This window comes from Nicotiana tabacum, chromosome 7, assembly GCF_000715075.1.
Source record: "Nicotiana tabacum cultivar K326 chromosome 7, ASM71507v2, whole genome shotgun sequence".
NCBI lineage: Eukaryota > Viridiplantae > Streptophyta > Magnoliopsida > Solanales > Solanaceae > Nicotiana > Nicotiana tabacum.
This window is the reverse complement of record NC_134086.1, coordinates 11,773,871-11,788,464: the sequence shown is the minus strand read 5'-3', so window position 1 is coordinate 11,788,464 and position 14,594 is coordinate 11,773,871.

The following is a 14,594-nucleotide window of genomic DNA, read 5'->3' as shown; positions in this document are numbered from 1 at the left end:
ACTTCTTTTTCACCGTTAAATTTTAAAAAGTTTAACTGAAACTTCATTAGTTTTAGCCAAGTAAAAAATTCAATCTAAATATTGAAGTTTTAGCCAAATTTTGTCATAAATTTGATCTGAAAAAAGATGATCTAAAAAATTAATGCATTTAAAAAGGTTTAAAAATATACTTTATTATTAAATTCCATGTGGACAGAAAATTCATGTGGTAGGCGCGTGCATGCCATTTCCCTGGGATGAGATCGTCTAGGGGGTAACAATTATCGGATATCCAAGTCCGAGAGGTAATTAAGACAACGATTAATTTAAAGCATCAACTAATAAACCGTGCTAAGTTTAGGGCAATTTCAAAGTCGTTTTCCTAAAAAGAAATAAAAGATTAAAGCGTGCAAAGGTACCCTTTAATTAATATGGTCTTTCTCTTAAATTTTCTGCCAATTCACGTTGGTAATTTTAAAGAAAACCTCATTCCTCAGTTCTAACAAAATAAAAACCATTTTATTCTGCAATTCTAAAAAGATTTATCAAGTAAAATTCAATTTGAAGTTTAAATCATTTTGGCAAAAGAAAATAGATAAAGTATCACCGTCACTAATGTAACTCTAAAGTAGAAAATGAGAATTGATTCTTATGGGGCGATTAGAAAAAGAGAAAACAAAAATGCCTTTAATTATGTACAATTAAGGAAAAAAGGTCAGATTTGTTCCTTTACTTTAGTAAATTATCCACGTTTATCCTTAGTTTTACTATCGATACAAATACGTCCCTACCGTTAAGAAAATAGACAAAAATACTCTCAACCCTAACGGTTGTCCACTGTGACAAAAGACCCCTCAATTAAAAATGCCACACAAATTAAATAATCCACTGTGACGACCCGGCCCGTCGTCACGTGAGTTATTGCCCCGTTTTCCCCATTTTATGCTTCTTCATGTTTCGTTATCGGTATTCGGTGTGTTATAGTTAAATCAGATTGGTTTTGATAGGAAATGAGACACTTAGTCTATTTAAGGGAGACTTGTTTTGGAAAAATCAACCGGATGTTGACTATTAAGTTAGAGGGCTCGGATATGATTTTCGGTGATTTGGTAAGCTTCGGGGGTTGACATGTGGCTTAGGAGTGTGATCGGAATTGATTTTGGAGGTCCAGAGTGGAATTAGGCTTGAATTGGCGAAGTTAGTATTTTGGTTAATTCCGGTTGGTAGGTGAGATTTTGATACGGGGGTCGGAATGGAATTCCGAGAGTTGCAGTAGCTTCCTTAGATGATTTTGGATGTGTGTGCAAAAATTCAGATCATTCGGAAGTGTTTTGGTCGGGTTTTTGATCAAATGCGTATTTCGAAAGTTTTTAAGAAATTTAGGCTTGAATCCGATGTAATTTGATGGTTTTGGTGTTATTTGTGATGTTTTGGTAATTGGAACAAGTTTGAATGATGTTTTAGGATGGGTAGGCACTTTTAGTTGAGGTCCCGGGGGCCTCGGGGTGATTTCAGATGGTTAACGGGAAGTTTGGAGTTGTAAAATGCAGCAGAAAAATTGCAGAGTATTTTTGTTCTATGCGATCGCAGAGGGTGTCATGCGATCACATAGAAGGAATTCGAGGGGCTGTTTGGTTGTGCTATGCGATCGCGGTGGAAGGCATGCTACCGCACAAGGTAAAGACCTTGTGCTATGCGATCGCAGAGAGGCCTATGCGATCACATATGGCTAAATCTGGGGGTAGAATATTTGTGCTATGCGATCGCATGGGCTCTAATGCGATCGCATAGAAAGAGCTACAATGATCTGGGCAGAATGTTAAAACATTTCATCCGCGAACCCAACCCATTTTTCCTCCATTTTTGAACATCCTTGAGAGCTTTTGGACGAGGATTAAAGAGGGTTTCGACTGGGATTGATTGGAGTTGAGTCTTATGACCTAAAAACATCATTTAATTGTAGATTCAACATCTAAATTCATGAAAAATTGATTAAAAAGGGAAGAATTAGGGCTTGACTTTTGAAATATAAATTTGGGGTTTGAGGGAGCAATTGAGCTCGAATATTGGTAAATTTGACATGTATAGACTCGTGGCAAGATAAGGAATAGGGTGATGTGAATTTTCTGATTTTTCGAGAAGTGAGACCGGGGCTCGGGTTTTGCCAACTTCGTGATTTTCGATATTTTTCGAGTCTTTTCGATTGGGTTGTATTCCCTTAGCCTATTGTAACGTATTACTTGTGGTTTTGATCAGATTCGACGCTCGAGGAGGTTGATTTGCGAGGCAAGGGAGTAGCGAGCTAGGATTTCGGCCTGCTTGAGGTGAGTAATGGTTATAAATGATGTTCTGAAGGTTTGAAACCCCGGATTTGCACAACGTGGTGCTATGTTGAGATGAGACACACGCTGTATGATGAGCGTGAGGTCTGTTACTACTGGGGATTTGGACTCGGTCCATCCCGTTTGATGACTCTACTGTACTTTTGACTGAGACTTAATTAATATCATTATATTATGGGCTAGTTGCCTTGTTTGGGGCCTTGTGCCGATCTGTAGAACCCTTAGGGGGCATTTGTATTGGTTGACATCACTTTTCTTGTCGAAATCATACCCTCAGTCATGTTCTTAACTGATAAACATAATATGAACCAGCTTTAGAAAATGTTAAATCCTAATGAGAGTAACGTGTGGGTTGAGAACCCCGTCTTATCTTAGTGTGCCCGAGAGGCCAATTCTATATTGACTGAGAGAGGTCGAGAACCCCATTGTGAGGGTATTTGATATGCTATGGATCGGGCTGCACGCCGCAACAGTATATATATTTATGCGGATCGGACCGCACACCGCAGTATTATATTATATGGATTGGACTGCACGCCGCAGTAGTATATTATATGGATCGGACTGCACGCCGTAGTAGTATATTATATGGATCGGACTGCATGCCACAGTAGTATATTATATGGATCGGACTGCACGCCGCAGTAGTATATTATATGGGTCGGACTGCACGCCGCAGTAGTTTAGCGCTTGGGCTGAAGGAGCCCCTCCGGAGTCTGCACACCCCCAGTGAGCACAGTCGACTATTCTTGGATCGGGCTGCACGCCGCAGCAGTATATATACATATATATGTATGGATCGGACTGCGCACCACAGTAGGATACTATATGGATTGGGCTGTATGCCGCAGCAGTACAAATATGAATCCGGTTATCGTGAGGAGTAAATGAAATGAATACTGACTTAAAGGACTTTTAACTGACTTCTTCACTCAGATGTTGTTTTGATATTCTCACCGTTTTAATATAGAACTGCATAGTGTTTTTACGAGTTTTCTCTCCGTCAGTCATTATTTATTGCTATTACTCACTGAGTTGGAGTACTCACTTTACTCCCTGCACTATGTGTGCAGATACAGGTATCCCGGAGGCATAATTTGAGCTTTCTGCTGTTGTTCAGCTTATTTCGGAGTCATCGAGGTAGCTGCAGGGCGTCCGCAGGACCCGATTTATCCCCTTATCCCCTTTATTTGCTGCATTCTAGACAACTCTATGTATAGGTTGCTACATAGACTTGTATTAGAGGCTCTTAGCTCGTGACACCAGATCGGTGGGATTTATAGTGATATTTTATGGATTTTTCGTACTGTTTATCTATTGCTACAGAGTTATAATCACGTTAATTTGGCAATAAATCCTATTAATTGGTAATGAATTCTACATAAGGGATTGTGAGTGACGAATTGGTCGGGCTTGCCTAGCATCGTGTTGGGCGCCATCACGACCAGAGATTGGGGTCGTGACAAGTTGGTATCAGAGCCTAGGTTACTAGGTCTCGCGAGTCTTGAGCCGGTTTAGTAGAGTCTCGCGGATCGGTACGGAGACGTGTGTATTTATCCTTGGGAGGCTGCAGAAAATGTTAGGAAAATTTCACATTCTTGAAACTCCTATCGTGCGAACTTGTTGATCCGAATGCTAAACTTCTGTTATTCGATTCTCTCGCAGATGGCGAGGACTCGCGCTACCAGACGAGGTAGACAACCACCAGTGCCACCCACTGAGGCCACCAGAGGCCGTGGACGCGGTCGTGGACGTGGCAGAGGCAGAGCACCGAGGGCAGCACCTGTTGACCCACCAGCTGCCCCGGCTCCGGATTAAGCTCCAACTATGGATGCTCCAGCAGCACCAATTCAAGTACCAGATGTGCCTATCGTGGTTCCAGGTCTTCAGGAGGCCTTGGCACAGATCTTATCAGTTTGCACAGGCCTGGCTCAGGCAGTTTCAGCCACCACAGCAGTAGCTACTTCGCAGGCCGGGGGAGGCAATCAGACCCCCGCTGCTCGCACACCTGAGCAGGTAGTGCAGGGATTACAGACTCCAGAGGCACCTCCAGCTCAGCCAGTGGTACCCGCTCAGGAGTACAGTGTTCCAGTTATGCCAGACGATGAGCAGCGTCATCTCGAGAGGTTTAGTAGACTTCAGCCTCCTTTTTTCAGTGGTGCTCAGGGCGAGGATGCCCAGGGTTTTATCGACAAGTGTCAGCATATGCTTCGGACAGCAGGGATTCTTGAGCCCAGCAGTGTGGCTTTTACTACATTTCAGTTTACTGGAGCTGTCTTCACTTGGTGGGAGGCGTATGAGCGGCGTAGGCCGGCAGGTGCAACACCTTTGACTTGGCAGGAGTTCTCCACTCTCTTCTTGGAGAAGTGGATACCGCAGTCTCAGAGGGAGGAGCTGCGTAGACAGTTTGAGTGGCTTCGCCAGGGAGATATGACTGTGTCTCAGTATGAGGCGAGATTTTCTGAGTTGGCTCGTTATGCCTCATGGATAGTTCTGACTGATCGGGAGAGTATTAAGAGGTTCGTGGATGGTCTTAATTGTCACCTTCGTATTCTGATGACTCGAGGGAGAGTTCACGGTATTTCCTTCGAGGATGCAGTCGATATTGCTCGTGATATTGAGACGTCTCGCCGTCAGGAGAGGGAGGCCAAGAGGCCTCGAGGTTCTGGCAGTTTCAGTGGCGCTCCTTCGAGGGGCCAGTTCTAGCAAGGTCGGGGTCGTTCTTTTAGGCCCGCTCAGTCAGCTCGACCTGAACACCGAGGTGGATCTTCTAGTCGTGGTTATCAGGGTTCTCAGCAGAGTCAGCCATCTCTCAGCGCTCTTCCAGCACAGAGTTCGTCTCGTGCTCCATCTGATTAGGGTTCTTCCAGGCCGAGTGCATCAGCTAGCCACTCTGGCACGAGGGGTTCCCTTCAATCCCAGTTCCCAGCACCCAGGAGTTTCTATGAGTGTGGAGAGTTCGGGCATATGCGGAGGGAGTGTCCTCGCCATATTGCTAGCTCATCTCAACAGAGGGGTCAGCCCTCGACTTCTGCTCCAGTTACTTCACCACCCGCCCAGCCAGCTAGGGGTGGAGGTCAGGCAGCCAGGAGTCACCCTAGAAGGGGAGGTTTATCATGGGGCGGTCAGGCCCGTTTCTATGCACTCCCAGGTAGACCCGACGCCATTACTTCGAATGCTGTCATTACAGGTATTGTTTCAGTCGGCCATAAAGATGCCTCTATATTATTTGATCCTAGTTCCACCTTTTCTTATGTGTCATCATACTTTGCTCATTATTTGGGTACGCCCCATGAGTTTCTTGCTTTACCTGTTCATGTATCTACCCAGTGGGCGATACTGTTGTTGTAGACCATGTGTATCGATTATGTGTGGTGACTATTGGGGGTCTGGAGACCCGAGTGGATCTATTGCTATTAAGCATGGTGGATTTTGATGTCATTTTGGGCATGGATTGGCTATCTCCATGCCGTGCTATTCTAGACTGTCATGCTAAGACAGTCACTTTGGCTATACTGGGTGTTCCGAGGATCGAGTGGTGTGGCGTGGCTGACTATGTGCCTAGCAGGGTGATTTCTTTTCTAAAGGCCCAACGTATGGTTGGGAAAGGTTATCTATCATATTTGGCTCTTGTGAGGGATGTTGGAGCTGAGACTCCTTGCATTGATTCGGTTCCAGTTGTGAGGGAGTTTCCCGATGTGTTTCCTGCAGACCTGCCGGGCATGCCACCGGACAGGAACATTGATTTTGGTATTGACCAGGTGCCGGGCACTCAGTCCATTTCCATTCCTCCATATCGTATGGAACCAACAGAGTTGAAAGAACTAAAGGGTCAGCTTCAGGAACTCCTGGATAAGGGGTTCATTCGTCCTAGTGTGTCACCGTGGGGTGCACCGGTTCTATTTATGAAAAAGAAGGATGGCACAATGAGAATGTGCATTGACTATAGGCAATTGAACAAAGTAACAGTGAAGAACAAGTATCCCCTACCCCGTATCGATGATTTATTTGACCAGCTTCAGGGGGCAAGGGTATTCTCCAAGATTGATCTTCGTTCAGGCTATCACCAGTTGAAGATCAGGGATTCAGATATTATGAAGACTGCTTTCAGGACTAGATATGGGCACTATGAGTTTCTTGTTAAATCCTTTGGGCTGACTAATGCCCCAGCCGCATTCATGCATTTGATGAACAGTGTATTTCGGCCATATCTGGATTCGTTCGTGATCGTTTTTATTGATGATATATTGGTGTACTCGCGTAGCCAAGAGGAGCACGCACAACATTTGCGAGTGGTATTACAGAGATTGAGGGAGGAGAAGCTTTATGCAAAATTCTCCAAGTATGAGTTTTGGCTCAGTTCAGTGGCTTTCTTGGGGCATGTGGTGTCCAGCGAAGGAATATAGGTTGATCCGAAGAAGATAGAGGCGGTTCAGAGTTGGCCCAGACCGTCCTCAGCCACAGAGATTCGTAGCTTTCTTGGGTTAGCAGGCTATTATCGCCGGTTTGTTCAGGGATTTTCATCCATTGTATCGCCCTTTACCAAGTTGACTCAGAAGGGTGCTCCATTTGTATGGTCGGACGAGTGCGAGAAGAGCTTTCAGAATCTCAAGACAGCTTTGACCACAGCTCCGGTATTGGTGTTACCATTAGCTTCAGGTTCTTATACCGTCTATTGTGATGCTTCGAGAGTTGGGATTGGCTGTATGTTGATGCAGGAGGGTAGAGTGATTGCATATGCTTCTCGTCAGTTGAAGCCCCACGAGAAGAACTACCCTGTTCATGACTTAGAGTTGGCTGCCATAGTGCATGCATTAAAAATTTGGAGGCATTACTTGTATGGCGTATTTTGTGAAGTGTTCACTGATCATTGCAGTCTTCAGCATTTGTTCAAGCAAAAGGATCTTAATTTGAGGCAGCGGAGATGGTTGGAGTTGCTTAAGGATTATGATATCACTATTCTGTATCATCCGGGAAAGGCCAATGTAGTGGCCGATACTTTGAGCCGAAAGGCAATGAGTATGGGGAGTTTGGCGTATATTCCAGTTGGGGAGAGACCCCTTGCAGTTGATGTTTAAGCCTTGGCCAATCGGTTTGTGAGATTGGATATTTCGGAGCCCAGTCGGGTGTTGGCTTGTGTAGTTTCTCGGTCTTCCTTGTATGACCGCATCAGAGAGCGCCAGTATGATGATCCACATTTGCTTGTCCTTAAGGACAGAGTTCAGCAGGATGATGTCAGGGACGTGACCATTGATGGTGATGGCGTGTTGAGGATGCAGGGCCGGATTTGTGTGCCCAATGTGGATGGGCTTCTGGAGTTGATATTGGAGGAGGCCCACAGCTCACGGTATTCCATCTATCCAGGTGCCGCGAAGATGTATCAGGATTTGAGGAAGCACTATTGGTGGAGAAGGATGAAAAAGTATATAGTATGGTATGTGGCTCGGTGTCTCAACTGTCAGCAGGTAAAGTACGAGCATCAGAGACTGGGTGGCGTACTTCAGCGGATGATTATTCTGGAGTGGAAGTAGGAGAGAGTTACTATGGATTTTGTGAGTGGTCTTCCTCGGACTTTGAAGAAGTTTGATTCGATTTGGGTGATTGTGGATAGGCTGACCAAGTCCGCTCACTTCATTCCAGTATGTACTACCTATTCTTCGGAGCAGCTGGCAGGGATTTTTATCTGGGAGATTGTCCGATTGAATAGGGTTCTAGTGTCTATTATCTCAGATAGGGGTACTCAGTTTACTTTGCAGTTTTGGAGAGCCGTGCAGAAAGAGTTGGGTACTCAGGTAGAGTTGAGCACAACATTTCATCCTCAAACGGACGGACAATCCGAGCGCACCATTCAGATACTGGAAGACATGTTGCGCGCCTGTGTTATTGATTTCGGAGGTTCTTGGGATGAGTTTCTGCCGCTTGCAGAGTTTGCCTACAATAACACTATCAGTCTAGCATTCAGATGGCACCATATGAGGCCTTGTATGGGAGACGGTGTAGATCTCCGGTTGGTTGGTTCAAGCCTGACGAGGCTAGGATGTTGGGAACAGACTTGGTTCAGGATGCCTTAGAGAAAGTGAAGGTGATTCAGAAAAGACTTCGTAGGGCAGAGTCACGTCAGAAGAGTTATGCGGACCGGAAGGTTTAAGATGTATCCTACATGATTGGTGAGAAGGTCTTGCTGAAGGTTTCGCCCATGAAGGGTGTTATGAGGTTTGGGAAGAAAGGAAAGTTGAGTCCGCGGTTCATTGAGCCTTTTGAGGTACTTAGGAGGATTGGGGAGGTGGCTTATGAGCTTGCTTTGCCACCCAGCCTATCGAGTGTGCATCCGGTATTCCATGTTTTTATGCTTCGGAAGTATGTTGGGGATCGTCTCATGTTTTAGACTTCAGCATGGTCCAGTTGGATGATGATTTGACCTACGATGTGGAGCCAATGACTATTTTGGGTCGTCAGGTTCAGAGATTGAGATCAAAGGATATTGCCTCGGTGAAGGTGTAGTGAAGAGGTCGGCCCGTGGAGTAGGCTATTTGGGAGACCGAGTGGGAGATGCGGAGCAGATATCCTCACATGTTTGAGGCTCCAGGTATGTTTCTTGACCCGCTCGAGGACGAACGTTTGTTTTAGTTGGGGAGGATGTGACGACCCGACCCGTCGTCACATGAGTTACTGCCCCGTTTTGCTTCTTAATGTTTCGTTATCAGTATTCGGTGTGTTAGAGTTAAATCGGATTGGTTTTGATAGGAAATGAGACACTTAGACTCTCTAAGGGAGGCTTGTTTTGGAAAAGTCAACCGGATATTGACTATTGAGTTAGAGGGCTCGGATGTGATTTTCGGTGATTTGGTTAGCTTCAGGGGTTGACATGTGGCTTAGGAGTGTGATCGGAATTGATTTTGGAGGTCCGGAGTGGAATTAGGCTTGAATTGACGAAGTTAGTATTTTGGCGAATTCCGGTTGGTAGGTGAAATTTTGATACGGGGGTCAGAATGGAATTCCGAGAGTTGCAATAGCTTCGTTAGATGATTTTGGATGTGTGTGCAAAAATTCAGATCATTCGGAAGTGTTTTGGTCGAGATTTTGATCAAATGCGTATTTCGAAAGTTTTTAAGAAATTTAGGCTTGAATCCGATGTAATTTGATGGTTTTGGTGTTGTTTGTCGTGTTTTGGTGATTGGAACAAGTTTGAATGATGTTTTAGGATGGGTTGACACTTTTGGTTGAGGTCCCGGGGGCATCGGGGTGATTTCGGATGGTTAACGGGAAGTTTGGAGTTGTAAAATGCAGCAGAAAAATTGCAGAGTATTTTTGTTCTATGCGATCGCAGAGGGTGTCATGCGATCGCATAGAAGGAATTCGAGGGGCTGTTTGGTTGTGCTATGCGATCGCGGTGGAAGGCATGCGACCGCAAAGGGTAAAGACCTTGTGCTATGCGATCGCATAGGGCTAAATCTGGGGGCATAATATTTGTGTTATGCGATCGCATGGGCTCTAATGCGATTGCATAGAAGGAGCTACAGTGATCTGGGCAGAATGTTAAAACATTTCATCCGCGAACCCAACCCATTTTTCCTCAATTTTTGAACATCCTTGAGAGCTTTTGGACAAGGATTAAAGAGGGTTTCGACTGGGATTGATTGGAGGTGAGTCTTATGACCTAAAAACATCATTTAATTGTAGATTCAACATCTAAATTCATGGAAATTTGATTAAAAAGGGAAGAATTAGGGTTTGACTTTTGAAATGTAAATTTGAGGTTTGAGGGAGCAATTGAGCTCGGATTTTCGTAAATTTGACATGTATAGACTCGTGGAGAGATAAGGAATAGGGTGATGTGAATTTTCTGATTTTTCGAGAAGTGGGCCCGGGGCTCGGGTTTTGCCAACTTCGTGATTTTCGATATTTTTTGAGTCTTTTCGATTGGGTTGTATTCCCTTAGCCTATTGTAACTTATTACTTGTGGTTTTGATCAAATTCGACGCTCGAGGAGGTTGATTTGAGGGGCAAAAGCGTCGCGAGCTAGAGAGTTAGCCAGTTCGAGGTGAGTAATGGTTATAAATGATGTTCTGAGGGTTTGAAACTCCGGATTTGCACAACATGGTGCTACGTTGAGATAAGACACACGCTGTATGATGAGCGTGGGGTCTGTTACTACTGGGGGTTTGGACTCGGTCCATCCCGTTTGATGACTCTACTGTACTTTTGACTGAGACTTAATTAATATCATTATATTATGGGCTAGTTGCCATGTTTGGGGCCTTGTGCCGATCTGTAGAACCCTTAGGGGGCATTTGTATTGGTTGACCTCAGTTTTCTTGTCGAAATCATACCCTCAGTCATGTTCTTAACTGATATATATTTATGCGGATCGGACTGCACGCCGCAGTAGTATATTATATGGATCGGACTGCACACCGCAGTAGTATATTATATGGATCGGACTGCACGCCGCTGGATACATATATATATATATATATATATATATATATATATATATATATATATATATATATATATATATATATATATATGGATCGGGATGTACGCCGCAGCAGGATACTATATGGATCGGGCTGCACGCTGCAGCAGTACAAATATGAATCTGGTTATCGTAAGGAGTAAATGAAATGAATACTGGCTTAAAGGACTTTTAACTGACTTCTTCACTCAGATGTTGTTTTAATATTCTCACCGTTTTAAAATAGAACTGCGTAGTGTTTTTACGAGTTTTCTCTCCGTCAGTCATTATTTATTGCTATTACTCACTGAGTTGGAGTACTCACTTTACTCCCTGCACCATGTGTGTAGATACAGGTTTCCCGGAGGCATAGTTTGAGCTTTCTGCTGCTGTTCAGCTTATTCCGGAGTCATCGAGATAGCTACAGGGCGTCCGCAGGACCCGATTTATCCCTTATCCCCTTTATTTTCCGCATTCTAGACAACTCTATGTATAGGTTTCTACACAGACTTGTATTAGAGGCTCTTGGCTCGTGACACCGGATCGGTGGGATTTATAGTGATATTTTATGGATTTTCCGTACTGTTTATCTATTGCTACAGAGTTATAATCACGTTAATTTGGCAATAAATCCTATTAATTGGTAATGAATTCTACATAAGGGATTGTGAGTGAAGAATTGGTCGGGCTTGCCTAGCATCGTCACAAACGATGCGCTACCGGAGATTGGGGTCGTGACATCCACATAATTAATTCTAAATTTTTAATCTTTTTCTTTTCTTCTTTTTCTCTCTACTTTTCCCTAACATCTTATTCTCTTGCCCTCCACCATTACATCAACCTTAACCAGTAAATCATTGGGTATTTGATACTTTGTAGCGGCGCCTTGAACCAAGTCCTCCACCTTGAACCACACAGAGACAACCTTCCACCACCATCAACCTTTATCAACCATCTTTCTCTCATATTTCAAAAAGTTTCCAGTCTTCATTTGTTAAAATCACGGGTCTTCATTGTTTCTTTAAAGAAAAAGGACTCAAGAATTGAAATTGCTTGTTTTTTCCCTTGGCTTGGTTAATAAACTATGTAGTATTGTTCAAATCAGCCATATCCAAGTAATTTTGGGGCCAGTGGTGCTCGATTGCATTTTAATTTTGTCGACCAGGATATGGATTTGGGTAGGCAAGGAAGGTGAATCGTGGTAAAAAAACTCTTTGGGTCTAGTGGCTTTCTGTGGTGTTCGGACAAATTTGGTTTCTCGTGGTGGTGGGTATTTTTCGGCATGTTGCAGGCAGGTATAGTAGATGGGAGAGATTATTTTCTAGAGGTTAGCCAGCCGATTGATCTCGCAGGCACGACAACTACTAAAGGAGAGGGACCATTTTTTCCGGTTAAATTTTATTACCCACTATAATGGGGGGAGGGCAAGGGAGAGAAAGCGGAGGGATTCTAATGGTAGGGAAAAGGAGAGAGAAAACAGCGGAAAAGAAGAAAATAAAATTTAGAATGAAAAAGTAATATTAATATTGAAAGAAAGGGTGAGTTATTTAATTACGTGGCATTTTTATTAAGGGGGTCCCTTGCCACAGTGGAAAGCCGTTAAGGTTGGGGGTATTCTTGTCTACTTTCTTAACGGTAGGGGACATATTTGGACCGATAGTAAAATTAGGGATAAATGTGGATAATTTACTAAAGTAGAAGAATAAATCTGACATTTTCCCCTAAAATTAATAAAATAAACAAATCAAAGAAAAGTAAGAAGACTACAAATTTTAAACTTGGTGATGAGTACCTCATTTTATTTTGCAAATGTGAAGTGGCTTTCTACATAACTATGAATGCTAAATTCCCATCTTCTTTTGGAACTCCTCGAATTTCTAAATATCTTTAACTTTCTTTCCTTAACATCATAAAAGTAACACGCTAAAATATCAGTCTTAATCGTGATAAATACTATCTCTCCGTTATAATAATCACTGAATATTTGACACATGCTATTTATCCATCGTAATTTATCTTGCACACTTTTCCATTTTAAAGGAATGTGAATGCTATGACTCGTCCACTCTTTTTTTCTTCGAAATTTTTCAAAATTCACAAATCTGTAACGATCCGACCAGTCGTTTTGCTTTCTAGAACTCTGTTCCCCTAAATAAAGCTCCTTGTATGTGGTTTTACTGTTTTATGACTTGCGAGAATGGTTAGTTCAGGATTTGGAAGAGTTAGGGTTGAAATCGGAACACTTGGTTCCTTAAGTTGGCCTTAAAAGGATAAGTTTGACTTCGGTCAACGTTTTGAGTAAACGATGTCGGAATCGGGATTTGACGATTCCAATAGGTTCATATAATGATTTCGGACTTGGCGGTATATCTGGATCGGGTTTTGGACAACCCGGGAGTATTTCGGCGCATAATAGTAAAAGTTGGCTCTTTGAAGGTTTTAAAGTTCATTAAATTTGGCTTGGAGCAGGTTTTGGTGTTATCGAGATCCAATTGGGATTCCGAGTCTGAGAATAATTTGTATGGTGATTTATGACTTGCATGCAAAGTTTGGCGTCATCCGAGTAGTTTAAGTACAAATCGATGCATTGGGAGTGAGTTAGAAGGACTTGAAGTTCATATTTTCGATTCAACTGGTTTGGAGTGTGATTCTTAACTTTGATGTTGTTTTGTGGATTTTGAGCGAGTCCGTTTTATGATTTCAAACTTGTTGGCATATTCGGGAGGGCCCCGAGGGCCTCGGGTGTTAATCGAATGAGGCTCGGACCAAGTTTGGACTTGGGAGCATCAGTTGAAGCTTTCAGCTTTTGGTGCAATTGCACTTGCGGAGGGCCATTTGCAGGTGCGAGCTCACATAAGCGAGCAAGGACCCGCAGAAGCGGCCCAGGAAGGGCAGCCCAGGAACCGCAGATGTGCCCTACCCTCCACAGATGCGGGATCCCATCTGCAGAAGCGGAGACAGCTGGCCTGGGCTAGGATCGCACCTGCAATGATTTTTCTACAGGTGCGACGCCGCAGGTGTGGCCCCAGGTCCCCAGAAACGGAAATCGTTGGGGACATACTCTCATTTAATACGGGACTTTGGCATTTTTGGCTCTTTTCTTACACTTCTTGAGGCGATTTTAGAGCTCGTTAAAGAGGTTTTTTCTCTAACTAATTGAGGTAAGTAATTTCTATCAAATGTGAATTAAATACATAGTTTATGGATAGATTATAACATGTAAATTGATATAAATTATGAATTTAAATGAAAAACCTAGGGTTTTGGTAAAAAATGAGATTTAACCACGAAAAAGGTTAGGAAATTTAGTGAAAATCATATATTTGAGTTCATGAGGTTATGGGTAACAACTTTCTTTGAAAATTTCTGAAATTCGGGCATGTGGGCCCGAGGGTAAATTTTAGGAATTCTTCAATTGGGGTTGAGTAACCACTTTAATAATTAGGATATGAACTTTTGAACATGTATTGACTATTTTATATAATATTTGACTAGTTTCGAGTCGTTTGACACCGAATTGAGGGTTTAAAGCAAATTGTAGACCGAAAAGTAAACTTTGAGACGAGGCAAGTCTCTTTTATAACCTTGTAAGAGGGAATTAACCCATAGGTGAATTGATTTAATGTGTGCTCCTATTTGTGGGGGCTACGTGCACACAAGGTGACGAGATTCTGGTAGACAACTGGTATCAGAGCACAGACAGTGTAATTCTGGTAGAAAAGTACAATACTGGTGCAAATACTATTCACAAGAATAGTGCACCACTATTGATCATCGTACTGTTCATAGGCACTATTCACATAAATATTTTGTGA